The sequence below is a fragment of the Marmota monax genome, unplaced genomic scaffold (genome assembly GCF_021218885.2).
Source record: "Marmota monax isolate L192 unplaced genomic scaffold, Marmota_monax_Labrador192_F-V1.1 WCK01_AAM20220418_F8-fsc00358, whole genome shotgun sequence".
Lineage (NCBI taxonomy): Eukaryota > Metazoa > Chordata > Mammalia > Rodentia > Sciuridae > Marmota > Marmota monax.
In genome coordinates this window covers 556,234-574,176 of record NW_026695083.1, presented here as the reverse complement: position 1 = coordinate 574,176, position 17,943 = coordinate 556,234, and positions in this window count along the sequence as shown.

Here is a 17,943-nt window from a genome sequence, read left to right as displayed (position 1 = left end):
CATTCAAAATGAACAAAGAAGAGTATGCCCACAGACAAGTGATTGAGCGTGTGAAGTTTCATGCAGCTAGCACCAACACTGTTTGATTTCCAGCTCCATTTCAATTCACACCTATAGGCCATAATAAAGTGAAACCTAAAAATTCAAACTGTTCCTGTCACTGAACCATTGAATCTTGAAGGCCCAAACTTGGGGAACCTACTAAGGCTAGGTCAAGAATGAATCCTGTATAGTATCAAACTAATTCCAACCAAACAAATTTGAAGCTCTTTCTGTACATGTGTATTCTGCTTACTCCTAAAGCACTCAGAGATAAAGCTGTTTCTTTCTACTTCAGCTTAGGTATACTTCCACAGGAAACACCAGATTATGCTCACTGAAAATTGATGGACTGTGTGAAGTTTCAAGCAGCTTGCACAAACCCTGTTCGATTTCTAGCTTCATTCCCATTCACCCCTATAGGGCAAAAAGAAGAGAAACATGAACATTGAAACTATTCCTGAAAGCAAACCCTTCATGTAGGAGGCCCAAACATTTGGAGTATAGTTAAAATAGGAAAATGATTAATCCAGCACAGTATCATATAAAGTTGAAAAAAAACTAATTCTACCTCTAACTAACACTGGTCCTAACACTAACCCTAACACTAACCTTAACCTGTTTAGAGTCCCTTTGATCCTAGAAGTCTCACACTTGGTGAGCCTAGTGGGGCAGTCTAACAGATGAATCCTGCACAGTATCAAATAATTGGGGGAGATAGTTCAGTACAAGCATTTTTCCCTGTTTTCTCCTAAAGTGCTCTCACATGAAGTTGCTTCGTATGCTTCAGCTTAGGGCTACTTTCACAAAGAATAAACCAGAGAATGCCCATAGAGAACTGATTGAGTGTGTTAGGTTTGAAGTAGCAAGCACCAACCCTGTTGGATTTCCAGCTCCATTTCCCTTTACCCACATAGGTCAAAATGAAGTGAAAACTTAAAATACAAACTATTCCAGGCAGTGAACCCTTGACCCAAGAGGCCCAAACCTAGGGAATATAGTAAGGCTATGGAAAAGCTGAATCCTACCCAGTATCAAAGAAATTTGAACAAAACTAAATCTAACAAAACACTACTTGTAACCCTAGCCCTAACCTAATACTAAACCTAACCTAACCTGTTTAGAGAACCATTATCATAGTAGTCCCCAAATTAAGGAGCCTAGTGGGGAAAGCTAACAGATGAATCCTGCACAGTATCAAAGTAATCTGACCAAGTAATTGGGGGAATTATTTCAGTACATTCATATTTCCCTGTTTTCTCCTAATGTGCTCCTGGATAAATTATTTTTTCATGCTTCAGTTTATGGTATTTTCACAAGGAACAAACCGGACAGTGCCCACAGAGAGCTGATTGAGTGTGTGAAGTTTCAAGCAGCTAGTACTAACCCAGTATGATTTACAGCTCCATTTTCATTCACATCTATAGACCAGAATAAAGTGAAACCTAAAAATTCAAACTGTTTCTGACAGTGAACAGGCAAACCTTGAAGGCTCAAACTTGGGGATCCTACTAAAGCTAGGAAAATGATAATCCTGTACAGTATCAAAGCAATCCGAGCAAAAAAGTTGAAGGTTGCTCCTAAAGTGCTCACAGATAAAGCTGTTTCTTTCTACTTCTGCTTTGGGCTACTTCCACAAGAAACAAATGAGAGAATGTGCACTGAGAACTGATTGAGAGTGTGACGTTTCAAGCAGCTAGCACAAACCCTGTTTGAGTCCAGCTCCATTTCCATTCACACCTATAGGGCAAAATGATGTGAAACATGAAAATTAAAACTGCTTCTGAGAGCAACTCCTTTTACCTAGGAGGCCCAAACATGGGGAGTATACTAAGAATAGGAAAAAGATGAATCTTTCCAAGTATCAAAAAGTTGAAAAAACTAACACTAATCCTAACACTAGCTCTAAACCTTACCCTAACTCTAACCATAACTGTAACCATAACCTGTTAAGAGAACCTTTGATCATAAAAGTTTCAAACTTGGGAAGAATAGTGGGTAAGCTTACAGATGAATTCTACATAGTATCAAAGGAATCTGACCAAATAATTGGGGGAGGTATTTCACTCCATGCATATTGCCCTCTTTTCTCCTAAAGTGATCTTGGATAAATTTGTTTTGCATGCTTCATCTTATAGATATTTTCACAAAAAAGAAACCAGAGAGTTCCCAAAGAAAACTGATTGAGTATGTGAAGTTTCAACCAGCTAGCACCAACCATACAATTTCTAGCTCCATTTGCATTTACCCATATAGGTCAAAATAAAGTGAGACATTAAAAACAGACTATTCCCAACAGCGAACCATTGAACAAAGAAGGCCCCAAACTGGGGCAAAAAATACAGCTAGGTAAAAGATGAATTCTTCTCAGTATCAAAGAAATTTGAACATAACAAACTCTAACTCTAACACTAGCTCTAAAGCTAGCCCTAACCCTAATACTAAACCTAACCCTAACCTGTTTAGAAAACCATTGATCCCAGACATCCTAAATGTGGGGAACCTACTGGGGCAAGCTTATAGGTGAATCATGTGCAGCATCTAAGAAATCTGACCAAATAATTGGAAGAGATAATTCAGTACATGCCTATTTTCCTGTTTTCCCCTAAAGTACTCTCAGATAAAGTTGCTTTCATGCTTCAGCTTAGGGTTATATTCACAAGGAACAAAGCACAGAGTGCACACAGAGAACTGACTGAGTGTGTGATGTTTCAATCAGCTAGCACCAACACTCTTTGATTTCGAGCTCCATTTCCCTTTACCATATAGGTCAAAATGAAGTGAAACCTCAAAATTCAAACTGTTACTGTCAGCAAACCTTTGAACTGAGAAGTCCCAAACCTGGGGAAAAGAGTTAGGTTGGGTAAAAGATGAATCCTGCCCAGTATCAAAGAAATTTGAGTAAAACTAACTCTAAACCTAACACTAGGTCTAAGCCTAGCCCTAACCCTAACTATAACTTTAACCCTAACGTATTTAGATAACCTTTTATCATAGAAGTCCCCAAATCGTGAAGCCTAGTGGGGCAAGCTAAGATTAATCATGCACAGTATCAAAGAAATCTGACCAAATAATTGCGGGAGGTAGTTCATTACATGCTTATTTCCCTATTGTCTCTTAAAGTACTCTCAGATAAAGTTGTTTTTGCATGCTTCTCCTTTGGTCTATATTCAATAGAAAGAAAGCAGAGAGTGCTTGCAGAGAACTAATTCAATGTGTGATGTATCAAGCGGCTAGTACCAACCCTGTTTGATTTCCAGCTTCATTGAGATTCACACCTATAGGTCATAATGAAGTGACACCTAAAAATTCAAATTGTTCCTGACAGTGAACCATTGAACTTAAATGCCCCAAATTGGAGATCCTACTAAGGCTAGGTAAAGGATGAATCCTGTAGAGTATCAAAGTAATTCAACCAAAAAATATTGAAGCTTCCTCCTAAAGCACTCACAGATGAAGCTATTTCTTTCTATTTCAGCATAGGATTACTTCCACAAGAAACAAACCAGAAAATGCACACTGAGAACTGATTGAGTGTATGAAGTTTCAAGCAAACTTTCAAACCAACTCTGTTTGATTTCAAGCTCTATTTCCATTTACCCATATAGGTCAAAATGAAGTGAAACCTTAAAATACAAACTGTTCCTGAGAGCAAACCACTGAATCCAGAAAACCAAAACCTGGGGAGCATAGTAAGGCTAGTGAAAAGATGAATCCAGCCCAGTATCAAAGAAATTTGAAAAAAAATAACTATAACACTAGCTCTAAACCTAACCTAACCCTAACCATAACCCTAATCCTTACTTGTATAGAAAACCATTGATTCTAGAAGTCCCAAACTTGGGGAGCACAGAGGGGATAAGTTAAAGATGAATACTGCACAGTTTCAAAGAAATCTGAACAAATCATTGAGAGACTTATTTCAATACATACATATTTCTCTGATTTCTCCCTAAGGGCTATCAGATACAGTTGCTTTTGCATGCTTCAGCTTTGGCCTACCTTCAAAAGAAAGAAATCAGAGAGTGCCCACTGAGAACTGATTGTGTGAAGTTTCAAGCACGTCCTACCAACCCTGTTTGATTTCCAGTCCAATTTTCATTCACATCAATAAGCCATAATGAAGGGAAATCTTAAAATACAAACTGTTGCTGACAGCGATCCATTGAAGCAACATTGGAGCATAGTAAGGCTAAGTAAAAGATTAATCTTGCCCAATATCATAGAAATTTGAAGAATACTAGGGCCACGCTGGAGCTCTCTGTGCACATGGTAGGCTCGGCTGTGTGGTTGCTCTGGGCTCAGTTGGAAATCTTGGCTGCACATGAGCTCTCAGCACAGACGGAAGTCTCGGCTGAGCATGTGCTCTCAGCTCAGATGGAAGTCTCTGCCGTGAGCTCTTGGCGAAGATGGAAGTCTTGGCTGCAGGTTTGCTCTTGGCTCAGAGGGAAGTCTCGGCTGTGCAGGAACTCTGGGGAAAGAGCTCAGAGGTTTGCTTGAGGGTCACCAGTCCAAGCTCTGGACATGGCCACAGGTCACCCCAGAACCAGTCACCTCACCTAACACCCTACACAGGTATCAGACGGAATCCATCTTGGAAAACCTTACTCATCATCTAATGGTGGCCATGGCTACCAGCTCAGTTCTGCGGCTGCTCAGGTACCTGGTTTCCAACTCCCCTACCTCCAGCGGTGATAACTCAATATTTCTCTTACAAGGTTTTTGGGGGCGTAGCTATCAATGCAGACTAGCAACTGTACAGGTACCTAGTTTCCAACTCAGAGACTAAGAGTAGGAAGGCTCCAGGTAAAAGCTCAAGCCCTCTCAAACTGGCTACCTCCACAACCTTTAGCACAGAGACTCAAGCTAGGAATAGACAACTCCACTTACTGCAAGAAAACAGACTTCTGAGAGGCTTTTCTATTCTTGCTCTTCTCATCCATTCTCCTCTACCCTTCCTCCTCGGGTCTTCACAATATCAACATATGTGAAACCATGAACTTTGCATAAAATTGGACTTTAAGAACTGAATCACTAAAATAGTATAATATAGAGGAATTGCACAGGCCTATCTCACCCCCTCCCTTTATTTTCTCTTATTTTTATTCTCCCTCTCTTTCTTTCTTTCCTTGTTATTTTTTTCTTCTTTTTTCTTCCTCCCTCTATTCCACTTTCAACTTCCTAAATTTTACTATTTATACATAGGATAATTTTATGAATACAGATAAGGTATTTGAATTTATACATTCTTCCATAAATTATCCCTGTCTATTCATTACAGTTCTCCTCCAATTTGCTAAGATAGATTAATCTCATACTCTCACTTCTTTCCCCCTTAACATAGCATCCTACCCCTGACCATCAGTTCTCTGTATACCACCAGAAATGGTATGCCTTTTATGAAACTAATGACTATATTCTAAATAATAATTGAAGCCAACATCTGTAGACATAGATTCTAAATATAAATGTATTTATAATGGTTAGGCTTAGGCTTTGGGTTAGGGTTAGATTTAGAGTTAGGATTTGATCTATTGTTAGGGCTAGGACTAAGGATAGGACAAGGATTAGGACTAGGGTTAGGGTTATGGTAATCTACAGGGTTAGAACTAGTCATAGGGCTAGTGTGAGAGTTAGACTTAGTCTTAAGGCTAGGGCTAGGGCTATGGTTAGGAATAGGGATAAATTAGGAATATGTGTTAGGTTTAGACTCAGGTTAGGGTTAGAGTTAGGATTACACGTAGGCTAAGGTAATGGGTTATAGCTAGGTTGAGGGATAGGGCGAGGGTTAGTATTAGGGTTAGGGCTAGGGTTAGGGTTAGGGTTATGATTAAGGCTGGGCATAGTGTTAGAATGAGGGCTAGTGTTTTTGTTGTGGTTAGGGCTAGTATTAGGGCTAGGGCTAATGCCAGGTCTAGGGTTACAGTTAGGGATAGATTTAGTGTTAGGTTTATGGTTTGGTCCACTGTAAGGGTCAGGTTTATAGTATGGGTCAGGTTTAGACCTACGGTTATTATTAGGGTCAGGTTCAAAGTTAGTGTTTTGTTTAGGTTAGAGGTTAGGTTTAGGGCTTGAATTTGCTTTAGGTTTAGGATTAGGGTGATGAAAGTGTTATGTTTAGGGTTTAGATGTGGTTTAGTGTAATGGAGAGGGTTAAGGTTAGGCCTAATGTTTAGCATAAGGGGTAGGGTTATCATTAGGGTAGTGAATAGGGTTAGACCTAAGATTAGGGCTAGGATTATGTATAGGATTAGGGCTTTTGTTTGGGTTATGGTTAGGTTTAAGTTTAGGGTTAAAGCTAGGTTTAGAACTCAGGTTAAGACAAGGTTTTGGGTTAGGTTACGCTTGGGTTAAGGCTACAAGTAATGTATGAAGTACGGTTATGATTAGCGCTAGTTATAGGGTTATGGTTAGGGCTAGGTCTAGTGTAGGGTTAGGTTTATGGTTATGATGATATTTAGAGCTAGAGTTAGAGTTAGGTCAGAGTCAGTTTCAGGATTACATTCCAGGTTAGATTTAGGACTAAAATTAGAGATATGATTAGGGCTAGGTGTAAGGTTAGGGTTTGGTTTAGTCAAAGGGTTATGGTTAGGGCTATGACTTGGTTTTGTTTTAGGCTAGGGATAGGTTTAGGGCTAGTTTTAGGATTAGTGTTATGGTTAGGGCTAGTGTTAGTGTAGGTTTAGGCTTAGGTTTAGGGTTAGATTTTATAGTTAGGTATAGATCTAGGGTTTGAGCTAGGGCTAAGGACAGGGATAAGGTTAGGGCTAAGTTTAGGGATAGGTTTAGGGATTGGGTTAGAACTCTGTATAGGGCTAGGGTGAGAGTTAGAGTTAGTCTTAGGGCAAGGATTAGGGTTAGGGATAGGGCTATATTAGTCCTGGGATTATGGATGGGTTAGTGTTAGGGTTAGGCCTAGGGTTAGGGCTAGGGTTAGTGTTCGGTTTAGGGTTAAGTTTAGGTTTAGGGTAAGGGTTGGGATTATAGCTAGTTTTAGGGCAAGGGTGAGGGTTACAATTATGGTTAGGTTAGGGTTAGGTTTATGATTAAGGTGAAGTTTATGGCTAGGATGTGGGCTAAGGTTTGTGTTAGGATTAGGACAAGGATTAGAACTAGGTCAAAAGTCATGTCTACAGTTACAGTTAGGGATAGTTTCAGGGATTTAGTTTATAGCTAGGTCTATTGTAAGGGTTAGGTTTATGGTTAGGTCAGGTTTAGAGCTAGGGGTAATATTAGGGTTAGGGTCAGGTTTAGGGATTTTGTTAGGTTAAGGTTTAGGTTTAGGGCTTGAATTAGCATTATTGTTAAGGATACGGTAATGATAGTTTTAGGTTTAGGGTTCAGGTTAAGTGTAGGGTAATGGATAGGCTTAGGCTTAGGGATAGGATTAGGGTTTGGCCTAGGGTTAGCATAAGTGTTAGAGTTATCATTAGAGTAATGGATAGGTTAGAGCTAGGGTTAGGGCTAAGGTTATGCTAAGGATTAGGTCTAGGGTTAGGCTTAGGGTTAAGGTTAGGGCTATGGTTAGGATTACGATTAGCTTTAGGGTTAAAGCTAGTGTAGGGCTTGGATTAGGGCTAGGTTTTGCAATAGATTAGGGCTACAGCTAATGTAAGAGCTTGTTATGTTTCAGGCTGGTTTTAGGGTTAATATTAGGGATAGGTACAGTTTTAGGGTTACGTTTAGGGTTAGGGTGATATTTAGAGATAAGGTTAGTGTTAGTGTCACGGTAAGTGTTCAGTTAGGGTTATGGTTAGGGTTAAAGCCAGAATTAGGACTAGGTTTAGGTCTAGGGGAAGGGTTAGTGTTTGGCTTAGGCTACACGTTATTGTTAGGGCTAGGTCTAGGTTTTTCTTTAGGTCTAGGGTTCGAGTTATGGCTAGATTTTGGATTAGGTTTAGGTGTAGGACTAATGTCAGGGTTAGGTTTAGGTATAAGGTTACCGTAAGGGCTAGTGTTAGTGTTCGGTTCAGGATAATACCTACAATTAGTGTTAGGATCAAAATAAGGGTCAGGGTTAGGATTAGGGTTTGGGTTATTGTTAGAGCTAGAATGAGGGCTAGGGTTAGGACTAGTAGGGTAAGGGTTTATGTTAGGTTAAGGATTAGGGTTAGCTTTAGGTTTAGTGTTTGTCTTAGGGTAAGGGTTAATGTTAGAGCTATGGTTAGGGCTAGGATTAGGGTTAAAGCTAGGTTAGGGCTTGGATTAGGGCTAGTTTTTGTGTTAGGGTTAGAGCTAGGTTTAGAGCAGTGGCAATATAAGAACTAGGGTTACAATTAGGGTTATTTTTTGGATTATGGTTAGGTGTTAAACCTCTGGTGTTAGAATTACTTTTAAGGTTAGGGTGATATTTAGAGCTAGTCTTAGTGTTAGGTGAATAGTCAGGGTCAGGGTTAGTTTTAGGGTTAGGGTTAGGACTTGAAATAAGGCTAGGGTTACTTTTGTTTAGTTTAAGGTTATGGTGTGTTTAGACTTAGGGTGAGTTTTAGGATATGAGTCAGAGTCAGGGTTAGTATTAAAGTTAAGGTTAAGACTCAAATTAAGGCTAGGGTTAGGTATAGGTGTAGTGCTAGGGTTTAAGTTAAGGTTTAGTGTTAGTGCTATTACTTGGTTTTGTTTTACTGCTATGGTTAGGGTTAGGGCTAGTATTATGATTAGTGCTAGGGTTAGGGCTAGTGTTAATGTTAGGATTAGGGTTAGTGTTAGAGTTAGACTTACAGTTAGATCTAGGGTTAGGATTAGGAATAAGGATTAGGCAAGACTTATGGATAGGATTATGGCTATGTTTAGGGCTAGGGTTAGGGTTAAGGTGAGGGATAGTGTTAGAACTAGGGTTAGAGCTAGAGTGAGATTTAGAGTTAGTCTTAGGGCTATGGTTAGAATTATAATTAGGGATAGGGTTAAATTGGGGCTAGGATTAGGGCTAGGGTTAGTGTTCAGCTTAGGTCTAATGTTAGGGCTAGGGTTAGAATTAAGTTTAGGGTAAGAGATGGTGTTATAGCTAGGTTTAGTGGTAACGTGAGGGTTAGAATTAGGGTTAGGGCTATGGTAAAGTTTAGGGTTATTATTAGGGATAGGTTTAGGGCTAGGATGAAGGCTAGGGTTTATTTTAGGGTTAAGGCTAGGATTGGGGCTATGGCTAATATCAGGTCTTGGGTTATATTTAAACATAGTTTAGTGGTAGGTTTTTGGCTACATGTAGTGTAAGGGTTAGTTTTAGAGTTAGGGTCAGGTTTAGAACTAGGAATATTTTTAGAGTCAGGTTCTGGGTTAGGGTTTGGGATAGGTTAAGGTTTAAATTTAAGGCTCAAAGCATTAGGGTTAGTTTAAGATTAATGTTAGGGTGAGGTTTAGGGTCTAGGTTTGGTTTATTTTAATGGATATGTTAGGATTAGGTATAGGGTTAGGTTTAGAATTAGGGTTAGCATTAGGGTTAGGGTTATGGTTATGACAATGGATAGGGTTAGAGTTAGGGTTAGGGCTATGATTAAGTTTATGATTAGGGCTAGGTTTAGGATTAGGATTAGGGTTAAAACTTGGGTTATGGCTTGGATTAGGCTAGGTTTTGTGTTAAGTTAGTGCTAGGGTTAGGGTTATGGCTAATGTAAGTAACCAGGGTTATGTTTAGGGCAAAATTTAGGGTTAGGATTTGGGCTATGTCTATTGTTATGTTTAGGTTTAGGGTTAGGGTTATGTTTAGAGGTAGGGTTAGAGTTGTGGTCAGAGTCAGGGTCAGGGTTAGTTTTAGGGTTTGGATTAAATCTCAAATTGTCTAAGGTTAGAGTTACGGTTTGGTTTAGGTTAAAGGTTAGGGTTAGGGCTATGGTTCAGTTTTGTTTTAGGGCTAGGGCTAGAGTTAGGGCTAATTATAGGATTAGCATTACGTTTAGGGCTAGTGTTAGGTTTAGGTTTAGCCTTAAGTTTAAAGTTAGATTTAGAGTTAGGATTAAGGTTAGGGTTAAGCTTAGGTTTAGGGTTAGATTTAGAGTTAAATTTAGATCTAAGTTAGGGCAAGGGCTAAGGATAGGGCTGGGGTTAGGGCTAGTATTAGGGTTCTGGAAAGGGATTGGGTTAGAAATAGGATGGGGCTAGGGTGAGAGTTAGAGTTAGTCTTACAGCTAGGGTTAGGAATAGGACTAAATTAAGGCTAAGATTAGGGTTAGGGTTAGTGTTAGGGTTAGGGCTAGTGTTAGGGTTAGGGTTAGGAGTAAGGGTATGTTTAGAGCTACAATAAGGGCTGTGATTTGTGTTAAGTTTAGAGCTAGAATTAGGGCTAGGGTTAATGTCAGGTCTAGTCTTATGGTTGGGGATAATTTTAGGTTTAGGTTTATGGCTGGGTCTAGTGTAAGTGTTAGGTTTAGGGTAAGGGTCATCTTTAGAGCCAGGGGATTTAATATGGTCAGGGTCAGAGTTAGAGTTTGGTTAAAGTTAGGGTTTAGTGTTAGGGCTGAAGTTAGCATTTGGGTGTGGGTTAGGGTAATGAGAGGGTTTTATTTAGGGTTCAGATTAGGTTTAGCTAATTTTTAGGGTTAGGGTTAGGTCTAGGGTTCGCATTAGGGTAAGAGGTAGGGCTAGTATAATGGATACTTTAGGGCTAAGTTTAGGGCTAGGTTTAGGGTTAGGAATAGGTATTGAGTTATGGTTAGAGTTAGGGTTAGAACTAGGGTTTGGGTTTTGGTTATGTTTAGCATAAGAGTTAGGTTTTGAGAGAGCCTACATCCTGGGAACAAATCTTTACTCCTCACACTTCAGATAGAGCCCTAATATCCAGAGTATACAAAGAACTCCAAAAATTAAACAATAAGAGAACAAAAAACCCAATCAACAAATGGGCCAAGGACCTGAACAGACACTTCTCAGAGGAGGACATACAATCAATCAACAAGTACATGAAAAAATGCTCACCATCTCTAGCAGTCAGAGAAATGCAAATCAAAACCACCCTAAGATACCATCTCACTCCAGTTAGATTGGCAGCCATTATGAAGTCAAACAACAACAAGTGCTGGTGAGGATGTGGGGAAAAGGGTACAATTGTACATTGCTGGTGGGACTGCAAATTGGTGCAGCCAATTTGGAAAGCAGTTTGGAGATTTCTTGGAAAGCTGGGAATGGAGCCACCATTTGACCCAGCTATTCCCCTTCTTGGTCTATTCCCTAAAGACCTAAAAAGAGCATGCTACAGGGACACTGCTACATCTATGTTCATAGCAGCACAATTCACAATAGCAAGACTGTGGAACCAACCTGGATGCCCTTCAATAGATGAATGGATTTAAAAAATGTGGCATTTATACACAATGGAGTATTACTCTGCATTAAAAAATGACAAAATCATAGAATTTACAGGGAAAGGATGGCATTAGAGCAGATTATGCTAAGTGAAGCTAGTCAATCCCTAAAAAACAAATTCTAAATGTCTTCTTTGATATAAGGAGAGTAACTAAGAACAGAGTAGGGTCAAAGAGCAGGAGAAGAAGATTAACATTAAACAGGGATGAGAGGTGGGAGGGAAAGGGAGAAAGAAGGGAAATTGCATGGAAATGGAAGGAAACCCTCAGAGTTATACAAAAGTACATACAAGAGGAAGTGAGGGGAAGGGGAAAAATAATACAAGGGGGACAAATGAATGTCAGTAGAGGGGGCAGAGAGAGAAGAGGGGAGGGGAGGGGAGGGGAGGGGGGATAGTAGAGGATAGGAAAGGCAGCAGAACACAACAGACACTAGTATGGCAATATGTAAATCAATGGATGTGTAAATGATGTGATTCTGCAATCTGTATATGGGGTGAAAATGGGAGCTCATAACCCACTTGAATCAAAGTGTGAAATATGATATATCAAGAACTATGTAATGTTTTGAACAGCCAACAATAAAAAATTAAAAAAAAAAGAGTTAGGTTTTGATCTAGGGTAATGCCTAGGGTGAAGGTTAGGTTTAGGGATAAGATTACAGTATGGTTAGATTAGGGTTAGGATTAGGGCTAGGTCATCATTAGGGGTAGGGTTAAGGTTAGGGTAATGGATAGGTTTAGATGTAGGTTTAGGGTTATAGTTAGGGTTAGATAGAGTTTTAAGGTTAGAGCTATGGTTATGTTTAGGTTTATGATAAGGATTAGGGTTTGAGCTAGGGTTAAGTCTATGGCGAGTGTGAGGTTGAGGGTTAGGTCTAGGGTTAGTTTTTTGGTTAGTTATAGTGTTAAGGTTAGGCCTAGTGTTATCAATAGGGTTAGGGTTAGGTTTAGGGTAATGGGTATGTTTAGATCTATGTTTAGGGCTAGGGAAATGGTTAGGATTAGGACTAGAGTTAGGGTTATTTTAGGGATAAATGTATGTTTATGTTTAGGGTAAGAGTTAGGCTTTGAGCTAGGATTAGGACTAAGGTGAGGGTTAGGTTAGGGTTAGGGCTAGGGTTAGGGTTAGGGTTATGCTTAAGGCTTGGTTTAGGCCTAGGATTAGCTCTAGGTTTTGTGTTAAGTTTAGGCCTAGGGTTAGGGCTTTGGGTAAAGTAAGAGGTAGAGTTATATTTAGGGCTAGTTTTAGTGTTCAGGTTATGGCTGAGTATAGTGTTAGGTTTAGATTTTCAGGTAGGGTCAGATTTAGAGAAAGGTTTATTATAAAGGCAGGGTCAGTGTTTGGGTTAGAGTTAGAGTTAGGATTCAAGCCAGAATTAGAACTATGTTTAGGTCTAGTGATAGGGCTAGTGATTGGGTTAGGTGCAGGGTTATTGTTAGGGCTAAGCTCAGGTTATTGTTTAGTTCTAGGACTAGAGTTAAGTCTAGATTTAGGATTAGGTTTAGGTCTAGGACTAGTGTTAGGGTTTGGTCTAAGGTTAGGTTCAGGTTTAGACCTAGGGTTAGTGTTAGGGTCAAAGGCTAACTCTGACCCTGACCCTAGTAATAATCCTAGATCTAAAACTGACCTTTAACCTAAACCTAACCATTACACTATACCTAGCCATAACCTAACACTAAAACTATCTTTAACCATAAACCTAGATTTAATATTATCCCAAGCCCTAGTCCTAGCCCTAATCCTAACAGAAACCCTAGCCCTCATCCTAGCCCTAAACCTACCTTAATCCTAAACTGAATCATAACCCTAGGCCTAATCCTAATTCTAACCCTCAATTTAGCCCTAAAGCTAGCTATAACCCCACCCATTACCCTAAACTTAACCCTAACTCCAATGCTAACCCTAACCCTAACCCTGGCCTAACCCCCCATCCTAACCCTAACACCAACCCTACCCTAATCCTAGCCCTGATTTAGCCCTAACCCTAACCCTAACACTAAGCCTACTCCTAAGACTAACTCTAATTCTTGCCCTAGTTGTATCCCTAGTTCTAACGTTATTCCTTAGAGTAACCCTAACCTTAGTCCTAACCCTAGTCTTAGCCCTAACCATAGATCTAACCCTAACTCTAAATCTAACCCAAATTCTAAACCTAAATCTCACCATAACACTCGCCATAACCCTGACACTAATTCAAAATCTAGCCCTAATCCTAGCCCTAGCCCTAAAACAAAACCGAACCATAGCCTTAACTGTAACCCTTAACTTAAACCAAAGCCTAACCCTACAACTACAACTAAATTTAGCCCTAATTCGAGTCCTAAACCTAACGCTAAAACTAACTTTGACCCTGACATTGACCCTAACAATAAACCTTGCTCTAAACTTCACCCTAACCCTAAATGTAACCCTAACACGAGCCCTAGCCCTAAACCTAACCCTAAAACTAGCAATAATTGTAACACTAGTTCATATATTAACCATAGCCCTAACACTAGCCCTAACTAAAACCAAAACCTAGCCCTAATTCGAGCCTTAATCCTAGCTTGAACCCTAACCCTAACCCTAATCCTGACACTAGCACTAAACATCACCCAAAACCTAAACCAAACCCTAACACTAGACCTAACCTAACCTTAACCCCTAGCCCTAATCATAACCCTAGTTCTTACATTAGCTGGAGTCCTAAACCTAGCCCTAACCTAACCCTAAATCTATCCTAATCTGAGCCCTAACACTAGATTTAACACTACTCATAACCCTTATCCTAGCCCTAACCCTTACCCTAAATATAACCCTAAACCTAACCGTTGCCATAAACAAAAAAACAAACCCTAACCCTAGCCCTAAACCTAACCATAACCCTAGCCCTAAACCTAGCTGTAATCCTATCGATTACCCTAACCCTAACCTCAATGCTAACACTAGGATAACCCTAACCTATTCCTAACCTTAAACCTATCCATTACCATAAAACTAACCTGAAGTCTAAACCTAACCATATCCATAAACCTAATCCTAACCCTAATGCTAATTTAAGCCCCAAACTTAAACATTAACCTAATACAAACCTGAACCGTGTACCTTACCTTAATAATGCCCTTAGCTATAAACCTTACCCTAAACTTTAACCTAGCCTTTACACTATACCTAGCCATAATCTTAACCATAAAACTCTCTCTAATCATAACCTAGACCTGACATTTGCAAAGCACTAATGAAGTCCTAACCATAACACAAAACTTAGCACTAATCCTAGCCCTAAACTTAGCCTTAATCCTAACCTTAACCCTAACCATATTCCTAAACCCCCAATTTTAACCCTCGCCCTAGTTCTAAACCTAGCTATAACATCATACCTAACCATAACCATAACCCTAACCTTAGCCCCAAACCTAGGCTTAGCCATAATACTAACCCTAGCTCTACTCCTAGCCCTAATGAAGCCCTAATCCTAACCTAACCCTAACCCTAAGACTAACAACTTTTGCCCTAGCCCTATCCCTAGTTCTAACCCTATCCCTTATGACAACCCAAGCCCTAGCCCTAACAAAAGCGGTAAACCTACCCCTAAACCTAGATCTAGCCCTAACTCTAAATCTAACCATAACCCTATGCCTAAACCAAACCCTAACACTAGCTCTAACCCTAATGCTAATATAAAAAGTAGCCCTAACCCTAGCCCTAGCCCTCAGGAAATACCGAACCATAGCACTGATCCTACCCTTAACCTAAACCAAACATAACCCTACACCTAGCCCTAACCCTAGCCCTAATTCGAGTTCTAACACTAACCTTAGAACTAATACTAACCCTGACTCTGACCCTAACACTAACCCTAGCTCTATACATCACCCTATTCCTAAACCTAATTCTAACACTAGACCTCGCCCTAAAACTAGCCCTAAAATAGCCCTAATCGTAATGCCAGTTCTTACATTAGCCACAGCCCTAACCTTAACATAAAATCTAGCCCTAATCCAAGCCCTAACCCTAGCTTTAACCCTAACCCTAACCCTGGGCCTAACCCTAGCCCTATCCCTAGTCCTAAACCTAGCTCTAACCCTGTCCCTTACACTAAGTCCAACCCTCACCCTATTGCTACCCTAGTCCTAACCCTAATACTATGCCTACCCCAATCCCTAACTCTATTACTAGTCTTAACCCTAGCCCTCATTCTAGCTATAAACTTAACCCAAAACCTGACTCTCACCCTGACCCTTATGCTGACTCTAAAACTAAACCTAGGTTTAAACTTGACCCTAACCTGTATCCAAAACCTAACACTAGCCCTACTGGTAACCCTATACCTAAAACTCACACTAAAACTAGCTCTAGACCTAAACCTAATCCTAAATATAGCCATAACCCTAGACCTATCCCAACAATAACCCTTAACTCAACCCAAAAAATAACCCTATCCCTACACCTAACCTAGTTCTCATTCTGGACCTAACCCTAAACCTAACCCTAACCCAAACACTGACACTTACCCTAACACAAACCCTAGCTCTAAAACTTATCCTAACCCAAAAACTAACCCTAACACTAGAAGAACCCTAAATCTAGCCATAACCATAACCCTAGCTCTTAATTACCCATACACCTAACACTAGCCCTAAACCTCACACAAAACCTAATCCTAATCCTAGCCCTAAACCTGATTCTAAGCATAACCCTAACCCTAAACCTAGCCCTAATCCTAAACCTAACCCTCGCCCTAGCCCTAACCCAAGCTCAAACTCCAAAACTTACCCTAAACTTAACCCCAGCCCAAACCCTAAACTTACCCTAACCCTAGCCCTAATCTAACCATAACCATATCCCAAACCCTAGCTCTAACTGTCCATTACCTTAACCATAAACCTAAACCTAATGCTAACTCTAATCATAACCTTACAATAGACCTGACTGTACCCCTAACCCTCGCCATAGCCCTAACCCTAGTTAATCCCTAACCCTTACATTTAACCTAACCTTACCACTAACCCAAGACCTAACCCTAACCCTAACCCTAGCCCTAATCCAATTCTTTGTTTTTAAGAATTTTAATATTTATTTTTTAGTTTTCGGTGGACACAACATCTTTTGTTTGTATGTGGTGCTGAGGATCGAACCTAGGCCGCACGCAAGCCAGGCGAGAGTGCTACCGCTTGAGCCACATCCCCAGCCCCCTAATCCTATTCTTAACCATAGCCATAACCCTAGCTCAAACCCTATCAATTACACTAACCCTAAATCTAACCCTAATCATAGCGCTAGACCTAAACCTAAAGCTACCCTAACCCTAAACATAAACCTAACTCTAGAACTAATCATAAAGCTAACCCTAACCCTAACTCTAAACTTAGCTCAAACCCTAACCCTTATTGTAAACCTAATCCTAATCCTAAAACTAAACCTAACCCTAACTCTAACATGACATCTAACCCTATCAATTAACCTAACCCTAATGATAACCCTAACACTAACTCTAACAATAACCATAACCCTAGACCAAAATGTAAATAAAACTTAGCCCTAGCACTAATCCTAGTTCAAACCCTAAACTGTACCCTAAACCTAATTCTAACCTTAACCCTCCACCTAACCCTGAGCCTAACATTAACTTTAGCCCTAATCCTAACCATAACTCTAGCCCTAACCCTAGGTCTAACCCTGTAAATTACCCTAGTGATAACCCTAACCCTAATGCTAACCCAAGCCTATCCATAATGTATTGCAAACTCTAACCATATCCATTACCCTAAACCTAACCTGAACCCTAAACTTAACCCTATCCATTACCCTAACCCTAACTCTAACCTTAATGTTAATTCGAGCCCTAAACCTAAACCTTACCCTAACCCAAACCCAAAACCTCCCTTACCCTAATAATACCCCTAGATCTAAACCTGAACCTTCCCTAAACTTAACCCTTAAATTTTACCTAGCCATCATCCTAACCCTAAGACTATCCCTAACTGTAAACCTAGATATGATATTAGCCCTAGCCCTAATTCTTGCCCTAAACCTAACACAAAACCTAGCCCTAATCCTAGACTTAAACCTAGCCTTAATCCTAACCCGAACCCTAAACCTAGCCCTAACCCTAATGCTAATTGTAAAACTAGCCCTAACCCTAACCATAGCACTAAAACAAAACCAAGCAACAGGCTTAACACTAAACCTTAACTTAAACCAAACCCTAGCACTACACCTAGACCTAAACCTAGCCCTAATTCTAGTCCTAACCCTAAACTTAAAAATAACCCTGACATTGATTCATATCCTAATACTAACCTAGCTAGAAATATCACCCTAACCATAAACCTAACCCTAACTCTTGACCTAACCTGACCCTAAAATTAACCCTAAATTTAACCCTAGTTCTTATACTAGCCATTGCCCTAACCCTAGCCTTAACCCTAATACAAAAATTAGCTGTAATCTGAGCCCTAAACCTATATTTAACCCTAACCCTAACAATAGCCCTATACCTAGCTCTAACCCTATCCCTTACCCTAAGCAAACCCTAACCCTAATGTTATCCTAGACCGATTCCTAATCCTTAAGCTAACCAAATCCTAACCCTGTTAATAGTCCTAAACCTAGATCTCATTCTAGCTTT